General features: G+C 41.8%; 1 protein-coding gene across 2 annotated transcripts in view; it reads left to right on the top strand.

Annotated features, from left to right (window-relative positions):
* Positions 1-13,163, top strand: part of ADARB2 (adenosine deaminase RNA specific B2 (inactive)) — a 302,737-nt gene that overhangs the window by 135,444 nt on the left and 154,130 nt on the right. The window lies entirely within an intron of this gene.

Here is a 13,163-nt window from a genome sequence, read left to right as displayed (position 1 = left end):
CAGTGTGATGGGGGCAGAGAATGGCAGCAGCACAGTTGATGACATAGGCAGAAAGCTGTGGCAGCTGATGTGACAGTACTAATCCACTAAAATGACACCAATTTAATGCCCTGCTTTTCACAGGGTATTACCAGAATAGCTTTTGCTATCATTTGTGAGCAAAAAAAACCCTGCTCAAAAAAAACCTACAGGAACAGTATGTTCATGGCCTTTGCAAATCTTTATAAGCCCGGGTTTGTTTTCTGGGGCTCAGGAATAAACGTACCAGAGCTTTAGTCAGCTAAAGGTCATCTGTCAGCTAAAGGTGCTGGGCCTTAACTTTGCTGTCACACTGTCAGAAGTTAGCACTGGGGAGACTCGTGGGTGCAGGGGAGTACAGTATTTCAGCATTTTATTGCTCAGACTGGCTGAGACACTGGAATATTTCTTTCTAGACCAGATTTTCTCAGGAGATGTGTTAGAAAGTGTCACTTGTACTAAAGCCAGCACTGTAAGTCCTGGGGGACATTTCAGAAATGCTTGTTCTGGTCACAGTTAATGAAGGTAGGTCTCAGTGGTCACTCCAAGCTGCTTTGAGATAATATTGGGTAAAAATCACTCTGGGTAGCCAGGAGAAATCTGGGCTGTTATCCATGTGCAATTGCATAGCAATGGCCACTGAATGTGTCACCTAACTTCAAATATCCACCCCAGCAATCTTGAGAGCTGAGATAATGTCCTCTTAGTTTTGGGTGGCAGCTCACCCACAGTTCCCTCTGTGGTCAGTGAAAAGGAATAGACACTTTTCGTGCAGAATTCATCCTGTCTACTTTAACTGACTTTGAGAGGAGACAAATCATTCCCAACTCTGGTTTGAGTATATTGACTGGTGAGTTGAGCCAATTGAGTTTAATTCATCTGCATGGGATTATGCTGGGAATAAGGCAGGAGATACTTCAGTGCCCACAGTGACACTGGACACCCAAGGTTAGGACACTGCCTCTACCTCTGGGAGCTAGAACTATCCTCCTGGTCAAGCAGCTATCAGAGATCTGCTCTTGTTCTCACAGTAATGAGCAGGAGAATGTGGGTGCTCTCTGGTGTTGCAGTGGCCTCTCTGATGATTGTGGATTTCCAACACTGCTATCACACCCTAATAACTGTGACTCCATTTGTTTTTGTGGGGACTTGAAATTGAGAACATCACCTGTAAAATCTTCCACACAACTACACATACTACAGAATCTACAAAGCGTAGGAACACATCTATCTGTACACACAAATTTGTGTTTTTCTATCTCTGGTAAACAAAAGTTCACTTTAAAGGAGAAAAAAAAAGGAAACATGGAGAAGCTTGAGAGGCAAGCAATGAATCGTGGATGCCCAGCATGCAGTGTTAGAGTGCTAAATTCAGGGAAACCAGCTTGCATCTCCCGAGCATATGCTGCTCTAACAACAGCTACAGTACAGAGAGCTGTGCTCTGAGGCACTGTGGAGTGGCAACCCATAGGGCTCCATCTGTCCCGTTTCAGGCAAGGAAAGCTTATCTTTCCACAGGAAAGGAAACTGCAAACTGATCCAAATTATCTGGGGCTGGGGTTTCCTTGCTGGTTTATATTTTTAAGTATGAGTGGCTAGACAACCCACTGTTTTGGATCAAATTATAAATGTTCACAGTTTGACTACAATGTTCACATTCCAGCCATCAGCATCACGCAGGTACCAGAAATGCTGTTATGATCTCTGTGGCATTATGAGAAAATCCTACACAGGCAATGTGCTCTGGCTTTTTATATCAGTCTTTTAAAAATAATTTGAGAAAAATACAATTTACTCTGGAATAGTAGGTGGCAGAGAAATGCACTAGGTGACCTCTCATGGTCCATCCCTCCTGCTCTGTGATTATACAATAGCTAGAGTTCAGAGTTAAGGTTCCTTCCATTTTTTTCTAGAAAAATCTCACGAGGCTCTGAATAAAAAATTATAGTGAATCAGAAAAGCAGAAGTCATGCTCAGAATACAGCTGATATGCCTTATGTTCCTGTACCAGTACCCAGGTTATCACTTATGATGAACCTTCGTGTGTTTTTCCTGACTCCTTTGCAGAACCTTGGTGTATTCAGCAATCATCAGTGACTTCCCAGCACTCTTGTGGTTACGAATCCAGGGTCCTGGTATCAAAAATCACAGAAAAATCAAAGATTCTCCTCCACTTACTCTCAAAGTAATAGGAATATACTTAAAATAAGATTCATTTTCAGAGTTGTGGTATTGTTGCTTTAACTGCAAACACTGTCTCCCTAACCAGATCATCTGAATGTATAGAGACATGTTCTTCCTTATAGAATAGTGGGTGAAATTAAGGCATGAAGATAATAGCATACACCAGAGAGAGAGAACTAAGCTTTTGCTTCAAAAACAGTCTTCACAGAAGAGTCTAGAGGGATTTGAAGTTTTCTCCTGAAAGTAGGTAAAAGTTAGAGCTTTCATTTGAGTTTCACTTTATATTTCCAGTTCATTTCAACCCACAGCTCAAAGTGAAATTCTAGGATTTGGGAAAATGAGCAAAAACCCGAAGATGTGCATTAAAATGTCACATGCAGAAATATTCCAGTTGGGGCCTTAAGGCACCATCCACTTTAAAGCTACAATGGAGTTTTGCAGTTTGACCTTCAAAGACTTCTTTGAAATTCCAGCCTTAAGCATCCTGTCCAGTCCAGGGCCTCCATGAGACTGCAGGACTGACTCCTTCCTTTCCTACTGCAGATCTGTCTTATGTACATTGACATTAGAGAAGGAAATTAGATAAATGCTAAAATACCTGTCATCCCCTCATGTCTTCCAGTAGCAATACAAATGATATATAGGCATGAAGGATTTTTTTTTTCCCTGTATTGTGATACTGGTGACACCGAAAGAGTATTTGAGCATGACATCCAGTGCCATGCTAAAATTCATATCACATTGAATATGAATATAGAGATAAAAGGAAGGGAGAAAAAAGTCTGTGGGGGAGTATCACAGTTCAGCAGCATGCATAGAATACAAAGAGATTTGAAGAATAATGCTTTCTATGTGTTCAGTTAAAGAACATAATGGCCTAGTTCTAAAAGCAAGGAGATGCTGTTCCAGCTCAGGATCCGGAGTAACCACCCCCAGGAATGACTTGGGGCTGAGGAACTGCGAGGTGGGTTGCTGCTGAGGAGGACAAAGTGTCTTAAAGGCTCTTAGATCTTGGTCCTCTTCCCACATTTTGGTTTTCTCAAGGCAGCAGACTTTTGCCTGGATAAACAGAAAAGTTTCTTAGTCTTGGGTACATTCCTGTTTCTTGAAATGTTCAGGTGTGAGAGGTCTCTGTGCCTTTAGCAGGCTGAAATTCAAATAGAGGAATGTTCTTTCTTACAGCTTAAAATTTCATGTGCTCTTATTGTCCCTGCAGTGAGAGGTTGATGAAACTTTATACATCAAAAATAGGAAAGGCTTTTCCTTCTTTATATGGAATTCAGATGATAATTTCCAATTTAAATTTTAAAAGAAACATCCAAGATATGTCCATAAACACAAACACATATTTTAGTTTTATTTCTAACTATTTAGAAGGTGGTAGGAGCTGGGATAATTTTTGTTTTCTCCCATCAGCTGAATTCAGAAATAGTTGGAATTTTATCTACAGGCTTGTTTTGATGCAGAAAGGTGCAACAAGGGTTAAAGGTTACAGTTCCAACCAAGCTTTCTACAGGAAGAGCTTCTGAGCTCCAAGGGGGAGGTTCTGATCAACACCAAGTATGATAAATGAGTGCAGAAGGCAGAAGACACAAACCCTGCTGTGCTGCACTTGACAAAGTTGTCCCATGTCTGAATAGAAGCACAGGCTACCCTGTGATGGCAACTGCTTCCAGCAGAGCAGTGCCAGCCTTCTGGTTCCATCTTCCCCCACTGGTACTAAAGCTCCTGGTCCCATTTTACCCTAGAACTGTGTTCCTATCTGCCTTCCCTCTCTGTTTTCTACAAAAAACAGTATTGGAAGCTCTTTGTCATTTTGGGTTCCTTTATTTCTTCTGATTTGGGTTTTTTTCCCTCTTTTCTCCTGTTCCTCTGTTCAGACAGATAAAGTAGACCCAAGTCTACTATCAGAGGTAGATTGGCACACCAAGGAAGAGCCTGGTCTACACCATTCCCACTGGTAACCTCCCTCAGACTCATAGCATTTCAGACTTCCTCAGAATTATTCAGTAAACAAATATGAATTATTTGCCTGCTAATCAGAATCTAGTGTTGTAAATGGGAGTTGGAGTCAAAAAAGAGGGTTCAGCACTTACCAGAAATGGAAAACCAGCAATGTCCTCCTGTTTAGTTTAAAGTCACTAGACCAGATTTTTCCAGGTGGAAAATCACTACAGCCTCTACCAGAAGCCTTAGTGTCTTTGGGGCAGCACAGTCCTGTTCACCTGTGAGACCAGCTCCACTCTGTTTATAAACCTAAAACCTCTTGTTTGTGCAGTTACTTAATCACTGTGAAACAGCACATTACTGCTGTCACATGGTTATACTAAAAGGAATATTTAAAAGGAAACAGAGCTTAAGGGTAAGCTAGGGTTTGGTGATTTGCCAAGCTGAAAATAGCATTTAACAGGCTTTTAATCTATTTCATAGGTTATTGTCCCCATGAGTGCTGTTATAGTCTACAGATAAGAAAAATGAGAACAAAGGGTTATTTTCACTTACAATTCAGCAGCTGCTCGTATTATTACTGTGTCATTGATAATCAAACAGAGGTACACTAATAATTGGATCCTTTAGAATGCAGTATGCAGTAAATATTTGTTGTTTTGAAAATAAGCAGGCTGTAGAAATTAGACTGCTTTTTCTGTCAAAGTTAGCAGATTAAATGCTCACAGGGCCAAACACCACCACGAGAGAAATGCCTGGCATTTGTGAAAGATTTTGTTGATCTCTGCAAGATTCTTTAGGTCTGTTTGCACCAGGGAGAAAAAGAGATGTTTGAAGTAAAAAGGCAATTAAAATCAAAATTAAACACATGTTTTTGCTTTTGAGTCCTAATTTGTAGATGGTACATAATATACTGTTTTATACCTTAGAGATAGGCAATTACCAAAATAACCCTCTACTTGCATCCATTTGACTTGCTGTAATTACCAGAATACATGAGGTATGAGAAGAAAATCTCTTTTATCTTTCTGCTCATCCCTCTCCTTCAGGATGGAGAGCAAGCCTTTCTTCACACAGTGCAGAGGACAGGCAGATGTGCCACCAAGATGCTTTTCTCCACATTCAGCAGCACAGAGGAGCTGCTGGAGACTTTGTTTTGCCTTGTAAGGACAGGAGAAAGGAAAAGAGAATTTCTTTTGCTTGAAATTTTGCCTCTTCCACAGAAACAGTGATCGAGAGTAGGTTGGGATGGCAAAATGCCTTGTCCTTACTGTCTGACAGGACTTGTTCATGCTGCTTTTGAGTGTTGCAGCCTGGAGAACCTGAAACAGGAATGGAGCACACATGGTGCAAACTTACAGGGCTGGACAGGCCTAAGCAGAGAAGAAGGGATGCTGAGAAGATGAGAAGTGTTTTATCTTTGTTGCACAGCAGGACACAAAGTGTGTGACTGCATTTAACTTAATACTAGATTTCTGCAGTGCAGACTTCACCACTGGAGCTGTCTAGAGTCAATGAGAAGAATCTGGCACTTCTAGTGCCTATGATGATTCTTTCTCATTCAGGAGAGGATGCAAAGAACAATCTCAGGGAACACAGATGCATTGCATTTATACTTATGCCCTCTTTCTGTCCAGTAACAGTAAAGACAGAACAGCAAGCTCAGATGAGTTAAATAATTTTTGAAATGTCACAATTTTCTAGGAGACTTTGTCTCATTTTTAGATATGCATTAAGCACACATAAGCCTATTTTTTATCATCAGTCAGTAGATTTATGTTCTGAAAGGTACTACACACTTACAAAAATATTTCCTAAGGTGACTTGCACTGGGCAAATGATAAAACAGGCATAGCTGTGAGCCACAGCACACTGCTTAATCAGTGGCTTTGTTTTCCAAGGGGAACCACACTGACCCTGAGGCTTGCAAAACTGGTTAGAGCGTGGTGCTAATAACACCAAGGTTGTGGGTTCAATCCCTCTATGGGCTATTTACTTCAGTATTTGCTTTTGATTTGATGATCCTTGAGGGTCCCTTTCAACTCAGAATATTCTGTGATCTGTGACTTCTGTGATCTGTGACTGTCCAAATAGTGAGTGTAATAGCAGAAAAGTCCAGCTGTCTTGATTTATGAGGTTTCTTTTAAAGACCTTGAAATATTTAGGGGGGCTTTATGAAGTTTTATTATGATAATAACAATAATGATAATAATGATAATAACAAAAACAAAAACAAGCTGTATGCAGTATTTCTGCTTTGCCCCAAGCTGCATGCAGTAGCCACTACAACTTTCCATAGACAGGGATTTTTTTTCCCTCTTAATCACCATTTGATTTTGTAAGAGAGGAAGGCTCAGACAGTAATAAACTGAATCTGAGCTACACATCTGCTTTTTCAAGTAGTGTTTGGTGCAGGGGCAACACTGACAGATTTCATTACAGCCGTGTTGATGTATTAACACTGTCATCTCGGATGCAGTCTGGATGAGAGAGCCCTTGAGTGAAGCTGAGAGCTCCTGATACCAGCGTGGCAAATGATTCAGTGCAGATCATTATAGGCATTGGCCTGTTATCTCCTCCACGACGTGTGAGGCTGCGAGTGAGCTGTCTCCTTGGTTCATTATTTATTTTTTTTGCTTAGCTCCAGGCTCTGCCAGTCAAGCAGCCTGGGGCAGAGCTGAGGAGCTGTTTTGGGTACAGCTCGACACGTGGAGAAAGCAGTGTGAGATCACTGCACTGCCAGGGTCTCCACTCATGCTGGAGCACTCACCTTGTGCCTCTGCAGTGGGAGAGGTCAGGGATGTCACAGGACACCCCACTGGGAAGGATGGATGCCTTGCCATCTGTGTTTCTCTGCCAAGGCTTTTACTGGGGCCATTAGCAGGCTCTGGAGTCCAGTGTTTTGGAGACAAGATTGGCTGTGATGATCATGATCATCTATTGCATATTGCAACTGAGCAAGCTTAAGCTCTTTGGCAAGGATTAGGCCTTTTTCTGCTTCCTGCAGATAACCACAATTATCTCTGCTTTGTAGATTGAGAAACTATAACAGGGAGATGAGGTTATGTTCCTCAGGTCACATTTGAAGAGCGGTAGCAGAACTGGGAATAAAAAGAGAAATCCCACCTAGTGTTTGTCCCACCTAACACAGCATCCCAGCCACCCCAGGAATGAGCCCTCCACCAGACTGGAGGCTCTGGGACCTACAGGGGAATATTTATTTATGGAAAGCGTGGTGGTAAGAGCTGTGAGTGCAGGACATTAGAAGTGTTTCATGCAAATTGCTCAGACTGCAGCTGGTGCCCAGAGTGCACCATGCAGCACACTGAGGGCCACCATGCATCCATTGGCTGGTGCCACCAGTGTCACCACTGCCCAGCACATCCCCATGGGGACTGGAACAGGGGTTGGCCATTGGGTTGGTCCTCACCTCCTGGACCTTGGCATTCCCTGAAAACACATCATCATCCTCAGTCCAGCCAGTCCCTTGGCTTGTGTACACTGATAGTGCAGTCTTATTTAAGTGGAAATAGTCTGTGTGAGTCTAGCCAGGAGTCTGGTTTGTACCTCTCACAATAGGGTTTAGCTTTAAAAAGCCAGAGTTTTTCTGCTTGTCAAAAAAAGCAGACAAAAGCTCCGTCTCTGACAAGAGCTCTCTATAAGCTTCAGCAACTGTTCCATTTCAACTTTGCCCATGAAGAAAGCTGTATTGTAGAGCAGGGTGGGGATAGCTTGTGTCAAAAGCTTTTTAAAAGTTACTTTGAAAGCATATTTCATCTTCAAAATTTAAGTGGCTTATCTAACTTGTGGTAACTGGAATCAGCTTTCCTTATATTGATGCGAGGTGTCCCTCAGCTAGTCGTGAAAATTCAGCTGAGGCAGCAGTTTGGGGACAGCAGAAGAGCCAGCACTGCTGAGAATGTGAGTGTCATGGCATGGCACTGCCCTGTGGAGGGTGAAGGGGTGCTGGCACTGCATGCCTTCTCCTGTTGCCCCTGCAGATCAAATCTGAGCTTGGACCTGCAGCAGGAGGTGAGGTTGGTGGGCTTATCTCAGCCCCTGTGCTAACAGAGCACAAACTGACAGGAGGTTTTGGAGTTTGGCTGTGTGGGAGAAATAAGAAAATTCATGTCTGGCATCATCAGGGTGTTTCATCTGAGAATTCATAGTGAAATAGCCTGGAGACCCTTGTACACATTCACTGCATCCTGCATGGCTGTACCTACTGTTACAAGCCCTTTATTGTGGGTAGGGTTAGTTTGCTTCCTAAGAGCAGTCTGCAATCCCTTCCTTTCCCAGCCAAACCCACCCAGATGCCAATGCTTGCTGGGTACAGGGGATTATTCATGAAAGCTGAGCAAGGCACCACATGTGGCGAGCTAATTAGAGGGATCCCAAAACAGTGAATATCCATGAGCATGGTAAAATATGGATGAATGGAGCCCAGGGGAGTCTGTTCTCAAATCAGACATGCAGCTTGTGTTGGAACTGGAGGAGAAGCTGAGTAACTGAGCTCTGTTCGTCAAGTGTAAATCTCCTTCTGTACACATTAAGGCTGATTGTTTGTGAAAACTCCTCACAACTCATTCCATAAAAGCAGAAAATAATCATTGTTTGTGTAGAGGAGATGGGGAAATGTACATTTAACACTTTTTCAACAACTCCCCTAATGCTGTTAGGGCATTTGTCTATTTTTACACCAATTTAAAAAATGCGGTCCCTGAAGGTCACTCTTTAGGAAAGGCCTTAATTAAGATTTCTGCCTGCAGCAAATTGTATGAAGTATAATACATCACACTGTAGCAACCCAGATACAGATCATTGGCTGCCTTGATCCAGTCATGTGGTATGAGCAAATATTACCATTTTCTTATCATCAAAGATCATTTTACAATGGGAATAAAAAAATTAACAGCATCCAGGTTTTCTTGAAATGTCCATGAAAAGATAGAAAAATGTCTGCCATTCAGGCTAAATAAAGCATTCTGTTAGGCAGTGAAGGTCAAATGGAGACATACACTTTACTGAAAGAAAAATGCAAATCTTCTTTGCATCATAAATATTAAAAACAATACTGTTTAAAAGGTCTAATTTATTTTTATTGAATTAATTTCCTTCCATCTGTTTTTCTGCTCTTTCCCTCTGGAGCTCCAAGGGCTATCCTTCCCAAACCAAGGACAAATCCTCTCTGCCTGCCGAGCCTGCAAGTTCAGCGTGGATGCATTTCCAATTCAGAACTTTTAAACTATTTTTTATCCAAACCACTCAAACCTCTGGCTATGTTCAAAGGCAAAAGCACCTACTCAGTACCACGTTCCTGAGTCCATCCCTTCAACCCTTTCCACTTTCACTGCAAACCTTCCCCCACAGTTCTTTATGAGAGAGCCCCTATGCATTCCAGAGGTTGCACATAGACACTAAAGCTCCTTCTTCAGAGACAGCTGCAAGACCCTTTGCTCTCTAAGACTGCCTGAAAGCGAGGTTGCAGTGAGGTGGAGGTTGGTCTTTTTTTTTCCAGGTAACAGAATGAGAGGAAACGGTCTCAGTTTTCATTAGGGGAGGTTTAGATTCGATTTTAGAAAAAAATCTTTACAGAAAGAGTGGTTAGACATTGGAATGGGCTACCCAAGGGAAGTGGTGGAATCACCACCCCTGCTAAGCTTCAAAAAGAATGTGGATGTGGCATTTGGGGGCATGGTTTAGTGGTGACAAACAGCCATGCTAAATTGACATTTGGATTTGATGACCTTAGAGGTCTTTTCCAACCTCAACAATTCTCTGATTCTATAATCAATACCATAACAGACACCCCTTTCAAGTTTTCAAATTTCTATATATATTCAGCAAAAGATCTTCTGGTTTGCTTCTGTCCATGCACCATTATCCAAATATTTTAGCTCCTGCCCTATATAAGCTATCTTCATTGTGAAAAGGAGCCTATTTTGAATGGCTCTTACTTCTCAAGAATAAAGTAGTTTCTGTTCAGATATATTCAGGAATGCTCATCAGCTGGAGAAACTTAAGTACTCACCTGTTGTTAATAGTGGTGCCTGTGAAACCTCCATCCTATTGCCAGGAGTGAGGAAGACAGAGGTGCTTTTTAGTGGAAAGGGTGAGTGGTGTCATTAAACATGAACCAAACCCAGATATTGCTCTCAAGTGTCAAAGATTGACTTATTAGGGATGCTTGAATTAGGGGTGAGGGACTCGAAAAATTCATACAGCTACTGATCCTCTTTCCCCCACACAAACTACAAGGCAGATTCAAACCAAGCCCCTGTGGCAGGTTGATCACAGAATTTGTTTTCAGATGGAATTAGCTGTCAACAAGACAGGAGGATCTCTGTCTCCCCACTTTGAAACTGGCAGCTTTCAAAGGGGAGGAGAAGTGAAATCAAAGCCTTCAGTAGCTGTGTATCTCATGTTTGTTCTCAGCACTGCTGATGCACCACCCCATCCCAAAGCAGAAATTACTAATAGCTAAAGAAAAAAGGAATGTTCTTGCAGGCTTTCCTTCTTAGCCAGAAATATCCTTGAATAATCATTTTCTTTGAAATCTTCCCATGAGTAGTCCCATACTGCCTCAGTAATATTTCTGCCCAAAGATTTCCTGGCTATGTCTCTTTCCTCTTTGCTCTACTGCATGGTTTTTGGGCTTTGTTTTCACTATTATAACAGCTGCAATTACAAGGAGCTGGCTCTTGCAAGCATATTCCTGGGTCATGTCCTGAGAATGCCTCTAGAAAATGCATGGCAGTTTTGGGGGATAGGCATCCATCACACCTTTCCCTGGGAAGACCTGGGATCACAAGTTGCCAGAGTTGACCTAGTGTGCACCAGCAACACAATGCTCTGGAAGGTGAGCACAAGCTGAATTTGTTAGGAGCTCACCAGCACGTCTTCCAAACCATCTGATACTCTTAAAATGAGTGGCAGAGGCAAGGAGGAAAGTGCATTCATAGGGACTGTCACCTGCATGGGGCTAAATCCCAAGTACAAGTTCTATCACTTAATTGCAGAGATATTACTGCTTACTCTGCATAATATAAGCACTTGAAAGGAAAAGGAAAAATGGAAACATTTCTTCTTAGTCCTTAAAACTGAAACTTGTTCTAACATTTTCCTTTTTTATTTCTATTGGAGGAAAGAAAGCGTTTCTCTTTAACAGCTGTCAAGTCAGCGAAGAATAATTTAATGTTTTAGCCTTGTGCATCATAAGAGGCCAGTAATCAACCACCCCTAGAGTCCTGGTAGCATTTAATATTGCATCTTTTTAGGGCATGGCAGCATAGATGGCCTTGAGAATGTGAAGGTGAAAAACAGAAGTGGGTATTTTTAAAAAGCCTGTCTTCAACAGACACAGACAGTATTCTTCCTTTCCTGATATGCAAAATGCCCCTGTGATACAAAGCAGTTAGAAACAGATGACAGTAGCATTTCAAAGCAGTCAGGAGTGCAGCAGCCTAACTACCTTCTTGTCTTTCTTTCATTATTTGACTTCACTGTCATGTTGAGGGAGGGTTTTAGTAAATGTCATGCTGCCACAAAGATGAATGATAGATAGATGGTAGATAGATAAATAGATAGGAAAGTCTTCACATGAGAAACAGGCAGTTTACCTATGCCTTTCTTGCAGGACACTTCTCAAGCAGATTTTCAAGGATTTTTTTCTCTCCCCTTTGCAGCCGAGTGAGAGAAATATAGCCTGCACATGAGAGATAATATTGTCCTGGGAAATATCGAGTGGATTAATGTATTTCTACTGAAGCTAGCAGGAAATTGTGTTTCAGTTTGTGCTTATGTGCTTATTGTGAATACGTCATATTGAGAACAATTTGTTAAACAAGAAACATAGGGTGTTAAAAAAATCAAAAGGGACAATAAACTGGAATGTCAGGTTCTATAATAGACTTGATGTGTATCTGTATTGTCAATAACCCTGATGCCAATGCTGACTCCCTTCATTCTTGTTTTATAATGAAACAAAGAAGACTGTGGTTTTGCAAGTTATTTATGGTCCATCTCTAGGATTTCCTGTACTTGTGGTACATACCATTGGTGGGACCTCAGAGTTACTCACTACTGCAGCTGGCTGAGATGTTTCCATAGCCACCACCTGCCTCTGTGCAGGAGCCTTCCCCGGATTCTGAAAGCTAGTTCAACAGCAAGGGGGCTTGGCAGATGCAATTAAAGCCTCTCCTACTTACAGAAACACACCTTGTCCTTTTGGTGTCATTTCTGTATGTGCATACATATATATGTGTATATATATATATAGCCAAGGAACCCAAAGTGACTAAAGGGCAGAGGGTCTTGTTCTCCCCTTTTTTCCGTGAAAGCTGAATATTTTGCTTCAAACCACTGACAGCAGATCTGTATTTTATCTCTCACACTTTTATCTCTCAGAGTGTTTATGCTGGGGTGTGTGTCAGTGTTGGGTAGTAGTTCCTCTCTGTAGGTAGCACCTTTAAATGAGAGTTTTTCCTGCTACTGAAGTGTCTGATCCTGTTTCCATGGAAACCAAGGTCAGATTATGGGAGAAAGGTTTAGGGGATATTTTTTCCTTAATTACTTTAAAATCTTACCTTGTTTTCATCTTTCTGCTGTCCATTTTTCACAAAAGTGAATTTGTTCTATTCCTATCTATTATTTATGTAGCACCACCTCTCTGTGGGTGTACACAGACACACATGCCATAGTTTACATGTCATTTAACAGAGGGAACCTTAACTGAACTTCAGGTTGAGTTTTCTCTTGCTTACATATCTGTCTTCAGCTTTAGAAGCATAATAAGAAATATGAGTCAATGCAACATGTTATAATAGTGCTATAGTTCTGACTGCTCAGCAGTAGAGACAAATTACTCTGACACTGGAAGTAAAATAATTACTCCAGATGAGGACTGTTGCACCACGCACGGCAGTTGTTAGGACCACTCCCCAGCTGGTCTTCCTTCCTTCCTTCCTTCCTTCCTTCCTTCCTTCCTTCCTTCCTTCCTTCCTTCCTTCCTTCCT

The sequence above is a fragment of the Sturnus vulgaris genome, chromosome 1 (assembly GCF_052056855.1).
Source record: "Sturnus vulgaris isolate bStuVul1 chromosome 1, bStuVul1.hap1, whole genome shotgun sequence".
In the NCBI taxonomy this organism is placed as follows: Eukaryota; Metazoa; Chordata; class Aves; order Passeriformes; family Sturnidae; genus Sturnus; species Sturnus vulgaris.
This window is presented reverse-complemented; position numbering and strand designations above follow the sequence as displayed.